Raw genomic sequence first — 13,064 nt, forward strand, 5'->3', positions numbered from 1 at the left:
GTTTCCCCCCACCCCTGCCCCACACTTACAATCTTAATTCCTCCCCTCTCCCCACCAGTGTCACGCTGGCTTTTCCCAGACAGGGAAATGAAGGCGCGGGAGTGACAGCCGCCATACTGAGGATCGCAGCGGGCCCGGAAGATGGAAGCTAAGTTTATTTAAATGCATTCATTTTATTGATTTAAGTATTGAAAGCTCGATGTTGTAGGCATGATAAAATCCAGTTCATATTGTGAATGCAGAAGTCATAAGTAAAAGCAATACAATAGAATTGAATGTTATGTCCTACTTGTGCCAGTGGATTAAGTGCCATTATAATTACATTAATGTATAATACTTTTTTCTTAATTTTTAAAGATTTATAAGTTCAAGTTTCCAAGCTGTCACATGAAAACAATAGCTATTATTAATAATCTATATTGTAGGTCAAGAACACACAATGCTGAAAATAAAACACCAGGCAGAAGATTAGCTGAATGAGAAAGAAATTCCGACATTTTATCAGAACAGTAATCTATTTCCCTCAGATACTGATGAACCTGCTGCTCATTGCATTTTTGTTTCTATTTTTGGACTTCCAGTTTTCGCTTTATTTTCATTTCAAGAATATGATAAAATATTGTTTAGTGTGAAAATTCCCATATCAGCTGGACCGAATCAATCTCTGCTCCAATATTCCTTTTGCAGCACGGTGAACAGTTTCAGCATCAACTCAAAAGAACACCAGCTGCACACAAAGATTTATTAATTATTGGTTAGCAGCTAGGTTTTTGCTGTCGGATTTATATAGTAATCTGTATATATATATTCATCAATTTATAAAAAATGTATAAAATTTGAAAAAAATCTCATCCAGGGATGCCAATGCCTATCATCATAAGCAATGGTAAATCTACTGCACAACAGAAAAACTGGGACTATGTTCTATCATATTTTCTGATTAAAAGCAAATAGATATTTTTGGTTCAGATGATTTTTTTTGTTCAATAAAGTTTTCTCAAAACACAACGTCAGCCAACAGTGTTTATATTTTGATTGTGAAATACCACATAATGATAATTTTAAACATTTTACAGCATCTTGCAACGATCTGGGGAATGCAGTTACAAATTGATGTCTCAAAGTCTATTTTTAAAAATAGCTTATTTGTGCTTTTATTTTGCTATTCTTTTCCACAGACAGCCTATATGAATCTCTGAAGGTAACAATGTCTGACACTGTTGGGAGTGAGAGAGAGAAGACTCTAAATGGTTAAGCTTTCTTTCCACTTTATCATCAATTTAAGCTGGTTAAAAAGATCACTAAAAATTGCAACATTTTTATAATTGAAATTTATTTTTCTCACACTATTGAAGGCTACTTTTCAAACGGTTTTACATGGTTAAGATAAAATGAAATACAAAAAAAACTGAATGTTAGTTCAATCCTGTCTGTAATATATCCCTTCCTCAGCACTCAACCTCTGTAAATAAATGTTCATTGGATGCACGTAACAGACATGTCAACTTTTGGTAGGTGGCCTCGGCCAGTGGGGGGAGGAAAATACATGTGACTCTCATCACAGCATAGAATTTAGAAAAAAATCTCTTTTGTTGTTTAGTGCAATCGCTCACTATTATAAACTGCACTAGGCAAGTCAGTCCTTTTATTTTTTAACCACTTTGTTTAGCTGGATGCCAGGGATCAAATGAGATACAGCATTGCTAAGGTATCAATGACAGGAAACATGTTGGACGATGTTTTCCTTTTATTACCCTGTAATGTTTATACATATTTGCCGTCCACCATTATCTCTAAGGACAATTCCAAAAGTGGTGGGAGGCATCAAGGTGCCAGCGAAATAGTTCCCTGCCGCAATTCCTGCTCCTGCCCATTCCAAAACTGTCCCAAAACAGGTGTAAATACAGAAGAAAATCTGGGTCAATATCTCAAGACAGAATTTACTTGTCAGACTTTTGCATGAATATTTTGGGGAAAATTAACCTAATCCATCCATCAGAAAACTGATGGGACTCGGCACAATGCTAGTTTTACACCCGATCGATTTTACTCTCTATTGAAGTGAATGGAGGAAGATGTAAAACCAGCATTTCACCCCAATGAGCAGGTTAGGTTAAAACTACCCCAATTGTTAAATTCAATAATAACATCATTTCAAGAATATGGTGCCTGGATTTGCCTGCTACTCTTTGTTAATGCAAACATATACTTTTTAATTCGCTGGCTCATTTAATATAACTCACATTTCCCATTCAACAAACAAAAATAATAATTAGGTGTAGTTTGTACATGATCAGTCAGATCATGTAATTACTCTAGCACACTTAAAGCCAAGACCACATTACAACTTCAAACATCACTCAAACCTAAAAACAAGGTTTGACAATTAATACATGCTGATATCAAAATAACTTTATCCCATTACTATACGAGTATAATTTCTGTTAAGAGTCTTTTACAGAGCCATGTTAATTTATCACAGGCTACATGTAAAAGAGATACATGTGTTTTTGTCACATTTAAAATACTAAGAATATATGTTTTTAAAAAAATCCTCCACAGTTATGGCTATGGAAATCCAACAAGCATACAAACTGGACAGAATTTAAACCTGATGAAAGTTTCTCCTTTGCAGGTCACAAATGTAATCTCCAACAAAGATGAAGTAACTCCCACATTGACTATCAGTCTTAATATATGTTACATCTTTTCTTCTGTTGTTGCTCAAGGTGATAACTTATTCCAGATGCCAGCAGGTCCATCCTCATCAACCACCATATCTGCTTCAGTTTGTTTTAACTGCAAAATACCAATGAGACAAATGAGCACTTATTTCAGTCTGGGCATCGCATTACTAACTAAAGCACAACCACGCATAAATGCACAGATTTCAATGAAAACCTTTCAAACAGTCTGACAGCACTGCTTTCAAAAACAAATGCTTAGTCCAAATGGAAAATTGAAGTCAAACACTTTAAAGTAAATAAATCAATGGAAGCCACGATCCTTTGTTATAAACATTTAGCCCTGAATGTTTGTTTCCACATCTGACAAAATTGCTACATTTGATTCCAGACAGACTTGCTCCTGTTGATGCAGGGAAGCTGTTCTTGTAGCTGTTTGCCTTCTGTTAAATTATTTTTTAATCCCTGTCCTGACAGATATCTATTTCCTAGACTCAGAAGCTTAACAAATTATACAACTAAGCATTAAAATCCTTCTTGTGGTTTCCAACCTATACTTAATCATTTGAAATGGAATAACATTTTAATTTTCATATTTGGACATTTGCGGGATGAAATTCTACAGCCCTGGGGGCCACCACTATCAGGGCGGGTGGGGAAAGAATTTGGGCAGAACCTGTGTACACTGAGTCCATGTCCCTTTTTGGCCTATCAGAAATTTTGTAGGTTTTAGGAGCAGGCACATAATACACACAAATGGGCAGGTGTGTTCTGATGTGTATTTCTCTCATTTCGACCCTGTTGTGTGTTGTAGTTGTATTTAGTAGCATAATGGGGACGTTGTGGACAAAGTCTCAAACTCAGGATAAGGTCAACTGTTTATTATTTACATGATACTACGTACACTCTCATCAAGCCTCCTAAGCATCCTTCATGTTGCTCTTACAGTGGGAGGGGTCTCTCTCACTGTCTTCAGCATTACCCCTTTATGTCCTTATGCTACATCTCCCCCCAAGTCTTTATCCAACTTTTTATCAAACATACTTACATACTTGACTTATCTACTACCCTCTCTCCCCCCAAGTCTCTGACTTCACAGATTTAGTTGGTTAGGAGGTTTGACAACTCTCCCCGATCTGGTTGTAGTCTGACTGAGATGATCAGTAGTCTTCCTTGTAAGTCTGGATTGTTGACTTGGTTGCTCTTTACTATGGATTGTAACCTTTTGTTCGGATTGGCTATATTCCTCTTCATCTGGATCTTCTAAATGAATAACTGGCTGTTGCATTTGAGGAATAGTGATCATAATTCTCCTATTTCTTCTTAGATTTCCTTTAGTCGTGTGCATTACATATGATTGCTGGTAGTTCTTGTGTCTATGGATTATTGTACCTTTTCTTTCCAGATCATGAATGCATACTCTTTGATCATTTTTTAATTTTTTTATTCATTCGTGGGATGTGGGCATTGCTGGCTCAGCCAGCAATTAATGCTCATCCCTAATTGCCTTTGAGAAGGTGGTGGTGAGTTGCCTTCTTGAACCGCTGCAGTCCTTGGGATGTAGGTACACCAACTAAGTTTCTTGTTCGAAATCTTCTACTATAATTCCGGGTCTGTTGCCTTCTGTAGGGGCTCTCCCTGTCTCTTACTTTTGTGTAGTCCTGGACATTCAAGCTGGGAAGCAAGTTCTTTGGCAATATAGGAAGCTGTGTTCTTATCTTTCTGCCCATCAGTAGTTCGACTGGTAATAATCCACACATCAGTGGCATAGATCTATAAATTAAAAGTGAAATTGGAAGACCTTCATTTCTTTTCATTAATAACTTGATGGTTCTTACACCTCTTTCTGCCTCGCCGTTCAACTGTGAGTACCTTGGCAAACGTATGAGATGTCAAAATACCACCTTCATCGCAAAGTGAGAAAAACATACGTGACTTGTGGTCTGTTGTCTGACAATATTACATCATAAGAACATAAGAAATAAGAAGCAGGAGTAGGCCATTCGGCCCCTCAAGCCTGCCCCGCCATTCAATAAAATTATGGCTGATCTGCCCCAGACCTCAACTCTTCTTTCATGCCAGATCCTTATACCCCTTAACTCCCCAATATTTCAAAAATCTATCTACCTCCTCTTTAAATACTTTCTGTGATCTAGCCTCCACAAATCTCTGGGGTAGAGAATTTCAGACATTCACTACTTTCTGAGAGAAGAAATTCATTTGCATCTCAGTTTTAAATGAGTGTCCCCTTATTCTGTAACTATGTCCCCTAGTTCGAAATTCCCTTACTAGTGGAAACATCTTCTCAACATCTACCCTCTCAAGCCCCCTCGGAATCTTATCCGTTTCAATAAGATCACCCCTCATTCTTCTAAACTCTAATGAATAAAGGCTTAATCTGTTTAGCCGTTCTTGATAAGTCAACCCCTTCATCCCAGGAATCAGCCTAGTGAATCGCTTTTGAACTGCTTCCAATGCCAGTATGTCCTTTCTTAAATACAGGGACCAAAACTGTACACAGTACTCCAGGTGCAGCCTTACCAACACCCTGTACAGTTGTAACAAGACTTCCCTATTTTTAAACTCCTTAACCCATCCTCAATCCACGCTAATATATTACCCCCAATACCGTGAGCCCCTATCTTGTGCAATAATCTTTTATGTGGCACCTTATCAAATGCCTTCTGGAAATCCAAATACACTACAGCTGCGGTTTCCCTTTATTCACTCTGTTTGTTATATCCTCAAAGAACTTTAGCAAATTTATCAAACATGATTTTCCTTCCACAAAACCATGTTGACTCTGTTTGATTGCATTAAGCTTTTCTAAATGTCCTGCTAGTTCTTCCTTAATAATGGACTCCAGTATTTTCCCAAAGACCGATGTTAGGCTGACTGGCCTACAGTTTCCTGCTTTTTGTCTCCCTCCCTTCTTGAACAGGGATGTCACATTAGCGATTTTCCAATCCACTGGGATCCTCCCAGAATCCAGTGTGTTCTGGAATATTTTAACCAATGCCTCCACTATCTCTGCAGCCACTTCCTTTAAAACCCTTGGATGCTGGCGATCAGGTCCTGGCGACTTGTCTGCCTTTAGTCTCATCAGTTTGTCAAATACTTTGTCCCTTGTGATAGAGACTGTTACAAGATCTTTCCTCCCATGAGCTCCTTGCTGATCTGATATCTGTGGGATACCATGCATCGCAAAGATGTCTTAAATGTTCTGATAAAGGTCTCTGTTGTCGTAGAATGCAATCTTCTGACTTCCATCCATCTTGAGAAGTAATCGATACTGATTATGGATGACTTCCTGCCGAACATATATTAATCCATACCCAACCTTTGCCACGGTCTGGTTGGAAACTCTGTGGTTAACAGGGGTTCACATTCTGGTCCCTGTATTGCACTGTCTGACAGCTTTGGATCATGTTCTCTATATCCTTAGATATTCCAGATCACCATGTGGTGAGTGCCTGAACTTGCTGCCGGGGGAGGTGGTGGAAGCAGGTACGATAGCGACGTTTAAGAGGCATCTTGACAAATACATGAATAGGATGGGAATAGAGGGATACGGTCCCCGGAAGGGCAGAAGGTTTTAGTTTAGGCAGGCATCAAGATCGGCGCAGGCTTGGAGGGCCAAATGGCCTATTCCTGTGCTGTCCTGTTCTTTGTTCTTTGAAGATTGTGCCCTCCCTCGGCACTTGGTTATACCCAAAAGGCCTTGGTGTAAATGATCTAAGATCTCTGCTCTCAGTGGACTAGGAATGACTAGTTTGTCGTTGTAGCATAACAAGTCGTTTATCATGGTAAAGTGGTTCCGCTACTGGTAAAAAGTTTTCATTGTACTCCCACCTGGACGTTCTTGTGGCCGCCCTTGTATACAATACTGCCTTACTCAACTACAGTCTTCGTCACATTTTTTGGACTTTGGAGTATTTCCTGCAACTTCTGTGTGCTCACTGGCCAGATTTGTACTGTATGTTGGGAATATGATTCTATCTTGCATACAAAATTTACATCGTGCTGTGTTGGATGGTCTACCATTGCACTAGAAAGCGCATGGGCTGACGTTTGCAACTTCTCTTGGACGTATATTGTCTCATATGCATACCGCATCAACCATAGATGAAATCTTTGTATTCGTGGAGGCACTTTTGCATTCTCCTTCTTGTCTAACAAATGTAACACAGGTTTATAGAGTCATAGAGTCATAGGGTTATACAGCACAGAAACAGGCCCTTTGGCCCATCGTGTCCGTGCCGGCCATCAAGCACCTATCTATTCTCATCCCATTTTCCAGCACTTGGCCTGTAGCCTTGTATGCTATGGCATTTCAAGTGCACATCTAAATACTTCTTAAATGTTGTGAGGGTTCCTGCCTCTACTACCCCTTCAGGCAGTGTGTTCCAGATTCCAACCACCCTCTGGGTGAAAAATTTTTCCTCAAAACCTCCTGCCCCTTATCTTAAATCTATGCCCACGAGTTATCCCTCCGCTAAGGGAAAAAGTTTCTTCCCATCTATCCTATCGATGCCCCTCATAATTTTGTATACCTCAATCAGGTCCTCCCTCAGCCTTCTCTGCTCTAAGGAAAACAACCCTAACCTATCCAGTCTCTCTTCATAGTTGAAATGCTCCAGCCCAGGCAACATCCTGGTGAATCTCCTCTGCACCCTCTCCAGTGCAATCACATCCTTCCTATAGTGTGGTGCCCAGAACTGTACACAGTACTCCAGCTGTGGCCTAACTAGCGTTTTATGCAGCTCCATCATAACCTCCCTGCTCTTATATTCTATGCCTTGGATAATAAAGGCAAGTATCCTATATGCCTTCCTAACCACCTTATCTACCTATGCTGCTGCCTTCAGTGATCTATGGACAAGTACACCAAGGTCCCTCTGACCCTCTGTACTTCCTAGGGTCCTACCATCCATTGTATATTTATGGTCTATTTCAATGATGACACTTCAACCAATGATGTAGTTGGAAAAATTTTCACCTGCCCAAGTAACGGCTAGCGCTTCTTTTTCTATTATTACATATCGTTTGGCCCCATGAGACGAGTATGGAGGTGGGGAGGGGGGGGGGAAACATTGAGTATCATGATGGGTGGTGGGGGACAGGGGCAGTGGGGCAGAGGCCCCATAGCTGTGATCTTTCTGGGGGCAGGATAGGCTGACGATGGCTTTCCCGCCCGGAGGCCAACTTAGGCCCTTAAGTAGCCTTTTAGTGGCCAATTAAGGGCCTCTTCCCGCCGCTGCTGAGATCTTACCAGTGGCAGGGTGGGGGGCCTCTGCCATGTGGGAAGGGTGCCTTGTAACACGAGGCACCCTTCCTGAGGCCTTGGGGACAGGGGTCTCTCCTCCATGGGCAATTTGTGTCCCACGAAGGACCCCCACCGGGAACTAATTCACTCCTGGGGCTCCCCTCCCCCTGGACTGCAAGACCACCCTCTGGCAAGGGCCTTCCAAACTGGCCCTGGCGAACCCGCCTTACCTACCTCTTGTCCGGAGTTCCAAGCACAAAAAGGCAGAGGCGGGATTCCCCCCATCCTTTTCAGCCTGGCACTGGGAACCCTGTTGCCAGCACAAATTCCAGGCCCGTTTCTCTGTGTCTGATGAAGCTCTTGAATAGAATATGAGTGGGCAGAACTGTGGCAGATGGATTTCGATGCGGGCAAGTGTGAGGTTATCTATTTTGGACCAAAAAAGGATAGAGCAGAGTACTTTCCAAATGGGAAGCGGTTAAGTACAGTGGATGTCGAAAGAAACTTGGGGGTTCAGGTGTATAGATCTTTAAAATGCCATGAGGAAGTACAGAAAATAATCAAAAAGGCTAATGGAATGCTAGCCTTTATATCTAGAGGATTGGAGTATAAAGACACAGAGGTTATGCTGTAGCCGTACAAAACCCTGGTTAGACCCCACTTGGAGTACTGTGAGCAGTTCTGGGCACCACACCTTAGGAAGGATATATTGGCCTTGGAGGGAGTGCAACGTAGGTTTACAAGAATGATACCTGGACTACAGGGGTTAAGTTATGAGGAGAGATTACACAAATTAGGCCTGTTTTCGCTAGAATTTAGAAGGTTAAGGGGTGATCTGATCGAAGTCTTCAAGATATTAACAGGAAAAGACAGGCTAGATAAAGATAAACAATTTCCACTGGTTGGAGATTCTAAAACTAGGGGGCATAGTCTAAAAATTAGGAGCAGACCGTTCAGGAGAGATGTTAGGAAGCACTTCTTCACGCAAAGGGTGGTAGAGGTTTGGAACTCTCTCCCACAAACAGCAGTTAAAGCTAGAACAGTTGTTAATTTTAAATCTGAGATAGATAGATTTTTGTTAAGCAAAGATATTAAGGGATATGGACCAAAGGCAGGTATATGGAGTATATGGCCGCGGATCAGCCATGATCTCATTGAATGGTGGGACAGACTCGAGGGGCTGAATGGCCTACTTCTGTTCCTATCTTCCTGTCTTATCACCTATCTTCCTATATTGGTCTACGGGAAAAATCTCCTGAATGCTCCTGAAACAGAACGACCCCAACCTAGTTGAGGAGACTCTTCTGCTATCGTTGTAGGCAATGTAAGGTTGTAGCATGCCAAGATGTCCAGTGAAATAAGCATCTCTTTTATTCTCCTGAATGCTTGTTCCTGGTGGGAATTCCAATACCACGTTTGCTGTTTTCTGAGGAGTTGGCTCAGTGGTTCAGTTATCTAGGCTATGTGAGGTAGAAACTTTGCTAGTTGCTTTACCATACCCAGGAATCTCTGGAGCTGTTGAATGATCGTAGGAGTAGGAAACTCTGTAAAGGTTTTTGTCTTCTGTGGATTTGCCATTATGCCTTCTCTGCTCACTATGTGTCCCAAGAATTGAATTGAAGTCTTGGAAAATTCACACTTTTCGCTCAGAATAAGTCCTGCTTCTTGAAGTCTCTGTAGAACTGTTCGAATTCTTTGGTCATGTTCCTCTACTGACTGCCCATATTTCAGGATGTCATCCATGTGATAAAAACCCCTTTGAGCCCTTCTAAGATGTTAGACATAGACTTTTGAAAGATCTCTGCTGTGGAAGTTATTCCAAACGGTAATCTATTAAAACAAATTCTCCCAAAAGGCGTTAGAAATATAGTCAGTAATCTTGAAGTCTCATCTAGGGGTACCTGCCAAAACCCACTATTGGCATAAAGTTTTGTAAACATGGTGCTCTGAGAGTTTCACTAGGCTGTCATCAACTATGGACATTGGGTGAATTTCACATGCTACTGCTTTGTTGAGCTGTGTTAATCTCCACAAATACACAGAGGTCCATTTTGTTTTGGGACAGGAACCATGGCCGAACACAACTCCGCTGGTTGTGTTACAGGAGAGATAACTCCCATTCTTGTCATCTCTTCCAGTTGGTCTTGAACTTGGCCTAATCATGGAAGAGGTACCTTTCTGGGTGTAAAGATGTAGGTGTAAAGATACACACCCCTGGCCCCTTCCTTGAGTGTGATTCTGTTCTCCAACTTGAGTCTTCCAAGCACTGTGAACAGCTGCGAGTATTCTGTTTGGAAGCTATTCTTCACCCGTTTGCTTGACTTCATCCATCTTCTTGATCAAATGCAGGGCTAAGTATGCTTTTCTACTCAGTAAGGAAAATTCTTGATTATGCAAGACTTATAATGTCTCCACAATTTGTCTCCCTCTGTGTTGGAGAGTTGCTTGCAGTTTGCCTGTTACTCTCAGTTGTGTCCCACCTGGACCACGCAACTGTGTATCTGTTGGTTATAGGCAATGTCTCATCAACCATGGCTCTTGGTCTGACAGAACTGTGACACTAGCACCTATGTCCAGTTTAAAATTTTTAAATTTAAAATTCACATAGATGGCCACCATCCAGAATCCCTGATTTGGGCCATTTATTTCTCCTAGGAAATCTGGTGTTTTATCTTCTGGATATTGATGCATTTGATGCACTGCTCTCTGAGTGAAAGTTTTCTGCTTTGCACTCTTGAGTGAACAAGTTTTTCTGTGGCACATTTTCCCATAATGTCCAGTCTTTTTACAATTGAAGCACTCAGCTTTATTTGCTGGACACTGCTCCCTTCTGTGGGACGTCCTGGTTCCACAGTTTTGGCATGGTTTCCTGGTGTCATGTACCTTCTCATCTGTGTGTGTCTTCTTTTCCACAAAGTTTTTCTCAGACCTTGGCTTCACAAACTGTACTGCTTCTCATCCACGGCTTGTGGATCATCCCGCAGAATGGCCATATTTTGTTTTCGAACTTCAGCCTGTCTTATAACCTGAATGGTCTTTTCAACTGTAAGGTTCTCCTTCGACAACAAAAGGTCTGACAAAGATTCATCAGCTATGCCAACAACTATTCGGTCTCTGATTCGGTCTTTAATTCACTGTATTCGCATCCCTCTGTCAAACATTATAGATCATGAATATAAGAATCTTCTGCGCCTATTTATTAAATTTGGCCCTCTACAGGATTTTATTGCTGCGAAGATTAAAATATTTATCAACAGCTTGAAGGACATCTTCAAATTTATCAGAAGTTTCATTTACCCCTTGCCTCACAATTATGTCGTCCGCAATCACACCTACTGAATGTAAAAGGGTGTTGACCTGTTTAACTTCTGATTTGTATGGAGTTGGGAAGCAATCCTAAACCTTAGGAACCTCTTCTTCCAAACAGACCAATTTTGAACCTGTTTGGGTCCTTCTAGATATTGAAAATTTTCTGGCATTCAGAATTTTGAATCCATATTACTTGCATTGCTTTAGTAAGACTTTGCAGGGTAGTCCCCTTGTTTTAAAATCTTGCAGCGTTGAATAGAGGTTTTTGCAGCCTTTTGGTGATTTCCTGTGCTTTCCGACCTTTCCTGCGCTCTCTCTCTAGCTGGACAATGACTGCTGCCTCCACTCGACTCCTGAGTCGTCTCTTCACCCGAGATCGACGTCTCTACCTATGGTTTTGATCCAGTGCGCTGTTACTGGCCCTGTACAAATCTCTCACCCGATCCTGGACCATCGGCAGGTGCTGAAACTCAGATCCGACTGCTGGACCTGGATGTACTCATGCAGACCCCCATGTTTCTATGGTGCAGTCTGAGAGGCTGCAGGTCTTTCTCACTAACTGTCCGTGTCATCTGTGGCTATTGCGCAGCTCCTGAGTTCATTGTGTTATATTTTGGGGGCATGATATTGTATGTTGTTAGTAGCATAGTTATGGGGTTAGAATCATAGAATCATAAAAAGTTTAAGGCACAGAAAGAGACCACTTGGCCCATTGTGTCTGTGCCAGCTGAAAAACGATCCTCTCATTCTAATCCCACATTACCGCATTTGGTCCGTAGCCCTGCAGATTACAGCATTTAAGGTGCATATCCAGACTCTTTTTGAATGAGTTGAGGGTTTCTGCCTCAACTACCCTTTCAGGCAGTGAGCTCCAGACTCCCACCACCCTCTGGGTGAAAATTGTTTTTTCTACCAATTACTTTAAATCTATGCCCTCTTGTCACTGACCTCTCTGCTAAGGTGAATAGGCCCTTCACCTCCACTCTATCCAAACCACTCAGGATTTTATACATTGCAATCAGATCTCCCCTCAGCCTTCTCTGTTCCAAGGAGAACAACCCCAGCCCAACCAATCATTCCTCGTAGCTGCATTTTTCCAGTCCTGGCAACATCCTCGTAAATATTCTCTGGACCCTCTCTAGTGCAATTACATCCTTTCTGTAATGAGGTGACCAGAACTGCACACAGTACTCAAGTTGTGACCTAACCAATGAGTTATACAGTTCCAGCATAACCTCTCTGCTCCTATATTCTATACCTCGCGAATAAAGGAAAGGATTCCATCTGCCTTCTTTATCACCTTATTGACCTGTCCTGCTACCTTCAGGGTTCTGTGGACATACACTCCAAGGTCCCTCACTTCATCTACATTTCTCAATATTTTCCCATTAATTGTGTATTCCTTTGCCTTGTTTGACATCCGTAAATGCATCACCTCACACTTCTTCACAAAGGTCTCGGAGTCTGACTGGCTAAACATCAACTCTGTATTCACATTATATTATATTTACACTCTCCATGAGGCTCTTGAGCTCACACTTCTAATGGTGCTTCTAGCTCCTTCCTACTGCGCATGTGACTATTATCATGTCATCACTACTGTGGGAGGGGTTACTCTCACTGTCTCAACCATTAACCCTTTCAAGCCCTACATGTTGCAGTCCCCTGACTAGATCTGCTGTTTTCCTGGTGCTTCTCCACAAGGTCTTGAAATTCTCTTGGTCGTTTTAACTGGTGCCAGCATGTTGTTGTTGTATTTAGTAGCATAACAGGGGCATTCTGGAGGAAGTCTCAGACTCAGGATA

At 41.6% G+C, this 13,064-nt stretch overlaps 1 protein-coding gene across 1 annotated transcript in view; it reads right to left on the reverse strand.

Moving 5' to 3' along the window:
* Positions 1–1,347: 1,347 nt before the first annotated feature.
* Positions 1,348–13,064, reverse strand: part of LOC137369926 (RNA-binding Raly-like protein) — a 600,853-nt gene continuing 589,136 nt past the window's right edge. The window contains exon 8 of the mRNA XM_068031670.1: positions 1,348–2,799. The gene's annotated coding sequence lies outside the window, so the exon portion shown is untranslated. The remainder of the gene's footprint in view (positions 2,800–13,064) is intronic.

Source organism: Heterodontus francisci, chromosome 5, assembly GCF_036365525.1.
Source record: "Heterodontus francisci isolate sHetFra1 chromosome 5, sHetFra1.hap1, whole genome shotgun sequence".
Classification (NCBI taxonomy): Eukaryota; Metazoa; Chordata; class Chondrichthyes; order Heterodontiformes; family Heterodontidae; genus Heterodontus; species Heterodontus francisci.